Source organism: Notolepis coatsorum (genome assembly GCF_963971535.1).
Source record: "Notolepis coatsorum genome assembly, chromosome: 12".
In the NCBI taxonomy this organism is placed as follows: domain Eukaryota; kingdom Metazoa; phylum Chordata; class Actinopteri; order Aulopiformes; family Paralepididae; genus Notolepis; species Notolepis coatsorum.
The window spans coordinates 125,182,987-125,187,901 of record NC_140176.1 but is presented as its reverse complement, the minus strand read 5'-3'; positions in this window follow the sequence as shown (position 1 = coordinate 125,187,901).

Sequence of the window (4,915 nt, the reverse complement as noted above, 5' to 3'; positions counted from 1 at the left end):
AGGAGGGTGGAACATGTGTTACTGTTCCAGGACTACAGAGAGAGAGAGAGGAGGGTGGAACATGTGTTACTGTTCCAGGACTACAGAGAGAGAGAGAGGAGGGTGGAACATGTGTTACTGTTCCAGGACTACAGAGAGAGAGAGAGGAGGGTGGAACATGTGTTACTGTTCCAGGACTACAGAGAGAGAGAGAGAGAGAGAGAGAGGGTGGAACATGTGTTACTGTTCCAGGACTACAGAGAGAGAGAGAGAGAGAGAGAGAGGAGGGTGGAACATGTGTTACTGTTCCAGGACTACAGAGAGAGAGAGAGAGAGAGAGAGAGAGGGTGGAACATGTGTTACTGTTCCAGGACTACAGAGAGAGAGAGAGAGGAGGGTGGAACATGTGTTACTGTTCCAGGACTACAGAGAGAGAGAGAGGAGGGTGGAACATGTGTTACTGTTCCAGGACTACAGAGAGAGAGAGAGAGAGGAGGGTGGAACATGTGTTACTGTTCCAGGACTACAGAGAGAGAGAGAGGAGGGTGGAACATGTGTTACTGTTCCAGGACTATAGAGAGAGAGAGAGGAGGGTGGAACATGTGTTACTGTTCCAGGACTACAGAGAGAGAGAGAGAGAGGAGGGTGGAACATGTGTTACTGTTCAAGGACTACAGAGAGAGAGAGAGGAGGGTGGAACATGTGTTACTGTTCCAGGACTACAGAGAGAGAGAGAGGAGGGTGGAACATGTGTTACTGTTCCAGGACTACAGGGAGAGAGAGAGGAGGGTGGAACATGTGTTACTGTTCCAGGACTACAGAGAGAGAGAGAGGAGGGTGGAACATGTGTTACTGTTCCAGGACTACAGAGAGAGAGAGAGGAGGGTGGAACATGTGTTACTGTTCCAGGACTACAGAGAGAGAGAGAGGAGGGTGGAACATGTGTTACTGTTCCAGGACTACAGGGAGAGAGAGAGAGGAGGGTGGAACATGTGTTACTGTTCCAGGACTACAGAGAGAGAGAGAGGAGGGTGGAACATGTGTTACTGTTCCAGGACTACAGAGAGAGAGAGAGGAGGGTGGAACATGTGTTACTGTTCCAGGACTACAGAGAGAGAGAGAGGAGGGTGGAACATGTGTTACTGTTCCAGGACTACAGAGAGAGAGAGAGGAGGGTGGAACATGTGTTACTGTTCCAGGACTACAGAGAGAGAGAGAGGAGGGTGGAACATGTGTTACTGTTCCAGGACTACAGAGAGAGAGAGAGGAGGGTGGAACATGTGTTACTGTTCCAGGACTACAGAGAGAGAGAGAGGAGGGTGGAACATGTGTTACTGTTCCAGGACTACAGAGAGAGAGAGAGGAGGGTGGAACATGTGTTACTGTTCCAGGACTACAGAGAGAGAGAGAGGAGGGTGGAACATGTGTTACTTTATGAAGAAGATGTCAATGTGTTGATAAATGTGTGGCCCCAATATGTTAAGATTATGCCAATGTCAGCACACAGGTTGGACACAATGCACAGGGTGCTGAGGAGGTTGGACACAATGCACAGGGTGCTGAGGAGGGAGTACAATAACGGAGACATTAAAGCCCCAATCCATGATTTTCTTTGACCACAGCAATGTGGGGTATATAAATATAGGTATATATATTTACATGTAGATGGTCTATACTATTAGGTATATATATAACTGTACATATAGATGATCTATATATACATGTAGATGGTCTCTATATATATTTACATATAGATGGTCTATATATATATATTACATGTAGATGGTCTATATATATATATTTACATGTAGACGGTCTATATTTACATGTAGATGGTCTATATATATATATTTACATGTAGATGGTCTATATATATCTATATATAGATCGTCTATATATATATTTACATGTAGATGGTCTATATTTACATGCTGGTCTATATATATATTTACATGTAGATGGTCTATATATATATTTACATGTAGATGGTCTATATATATATGTACATGTAGATGGCCTATATATATATTTACATGTAGATGGTCTATATATATATTTACATGTAGATGGTCTATATATATTTACATGTAGATGGTCTATATATATATTTACATGTAGATGGTCTATATATATATATTTACATGTAGATGGTCTATATATATTTACATGTAGATGGTCTATATATATATTTACATGTAGATGGTCTATATATATATATATATTTACATGTAGATGGTCTATATATATATATATATTTACATGTAGATGGTCTATATTTACATATAGATGGTCTATATATATATATTTACATGTAGATGGTCTATATATATATATTTACATGTAGATGGTCTATATTTACATATAGATGGTCTATATATATATTTACATGTAGATGGTCTATATATATACTTACATGTAAATGGTCTATATATATATTTACATGTAGATGGTCTATATATATATTTACATATAGATGGTCTATAGATGGAAATTGAAACATAGATCTGTTTTGCACCAGTGTTTACAAACACTAATGTTGTACAACGATGAACAAACCTTTTACACAATATACAGCGATTTACATGTTGTCTAGTGTTAGTCCTTGTATCTAGAGCTCAGTCAACTAGAGAATGACAGCATGTTGTCTAGTGTTAGTCCTTGTATCTAGAGCTCAGTCAACTAGAGAATGACAGCATGTTGTCTAGTGTTAGTCCTTGTATCTAGAGCTCAGTCAGTCAACTAGAGAATGACAGCATGTTGTCTAGTGTTAGTCCTTGTATCTAGAGCTCAGTCAACTAGAGAATGACAGCATGTTGTCTAGTGTTAGTCCTTGTATCTAGAGCTCAGTCAACTAGAGAATGACAGCATGTTGTCTAGTGTTAGTCCTTGTATCAAGAGCTCAGTCAACTAGAGAATGACAGCATGTTGTCTAGTGTTAGTCCTTGTATCTAGAGCTCAGTCAACTAGAGAATGACAGCATGTTGTCTAGTGTTAGTCCTTGTATCCAGAGCTCAGTCAACTAGAGAATGACAGCATGTTGTCTAGTGTTAGTCCTTGTATCTAGAGCTCAGTCAACTAGAGAATGACAGCATGTTGTCTAGTGTTAGTCCTTGTATCTAGAGCTCAGTCAACTAGAGAATGACAGCATGTTGTCTAGTGTTAGTCCTTATATCTAGAGCTCAGTCAGTCAACTAGAGAATGACAGCATGTTGTCTAGTGTTAGTCCTTGTATCTAGAGCTCAGTCAACTAGAGAATGACAGCATGTTGTCTAGTGTTAGTCCTTGTATCTAGAGCTCAGTCAACTAGAGAATGACAGCATGTTGTCTAGTGTTAGTCCTTGTATCTAGAGCTCAGTCAGTCAACTAGAGACAGACAGCATGTTGTCTAGTGTTAGTCCTTGTATCTAGAGCTCAGTCAGTCAACTAGAGAATGACAGCATGTTGTCTAGTGTTAGTCCTTGTATCTAGAGCTCAGTCAACTAGAGAATGACAGCATGTTGTCTAGTGTTAGTCCTTGTATCTAGAGCTCAGTCAACTAGAGAATGGCAGCCTGTTGTCTAGTGTTAGTCCTTGTATCTAGAGCTCAGTCAGTCAACTAGAGAATGACAGCATGTTGTCTAGTGTTAGTCCTTGTATCTAGAGCTCAGTCAACTAGAGAATGACAGCATGTTGTCTAGTGTTAGTCCTTGTATCTAGAGCTCAGTCAACTAGAGAATGACAGCCTGTTGTCTAGTGTTAGTCCTTGTATCCAGAGCTCAGTCAACTAGAGAATGACAGCTTGTTGTCTAGTGTTAGTCCTTGTATCTAGAGCTCAGTCAACTAGAGAATGACAGCATGTTGTCTAGTGTTAGTCCTTGTATCTAGAGCTCAGTCAACTAGAGAATGACAGCATGTTGTCTAGTGTTAGTCCTTGTATCTAGAGCTCAGTCAACTAGAGAATGACAGCATGTTGTCTAGTGTTAGTCCTTGTATCTAGAGCTCAGTCAACTAGAGAATGACAGCATGTTGTCTAGTGTTAGTCCTTGTATCTAGAGCTCAGTCAATCAACTAGAGAATGACAGCATGTTGTCTAGTGTTAGTCCTTGTATCTAGAGCTCAGTCAATCAACTAGAGAATGACAGCATGTTGTCTAGTGTTAGTCCTTGTATCTAGAGCTCAGTCAACTAGAGAATGACAGCCTGTTGTCTAGTGTTAGTCCTTGTATCTAGAGCTCAGTCAACTAGAGAATGACAACATGTTGTCTAGTGTTAGTCCTTGTATCTAGAGCTCAGTCAACTAGAGAATGACAGCATGTTGTCTAGTGTTAGTCCTTGTATCTAGAGCTCAGTCAACTAGAGAATGACAGCATGTTGTCTAGTGTTAGTCCTTGTATCTAGAGCTCAGTCAACTAGAGAATGACAGCATGTTGTCTAGTGTTAGTCCTTGTATCTAGAGCTCAGTCAACTAGAGAATGACAGCATGTTGTCTAGTGTTAGTCCTTGTATCTAGAGCTCAGTCAGTCAACTAGAGAATGACAGCATGTTGTCTAGTGTTAGTCCTTGTATCTAGAGCTCAGTCAACTAGAGAATGACAGCATGTTGTCTAGTGTTAGTCCTTGTATCTAGAGCTCAGTCAGTCGACTAGAGAATGACAGCATGTTGTCTAGTGTTAGTCCTTGTATCTAGAGCTCAGTCAACTAGAGAATGACAGCATGTTGTCTAGTGTTAGTCCTTGTATCTAGAGCTCAGTCAACTAGAGAATGACAGCATGTTGTCTAGTGTTAGTCCTTGTATCTAGAGCTCAGTCAACTAGAGAATGACAACATGTTGTCTAGTGTTAGTCCTTGTATCTAGAGCTCAGTCAGTCAACTAGAGAATGACAGCATGTTGTGTCGTGTTAGTCCTTGTATCTAGAGCTCAGTCAGTCAACTAGAGAATGACAGCATGTTGTCTAGTGT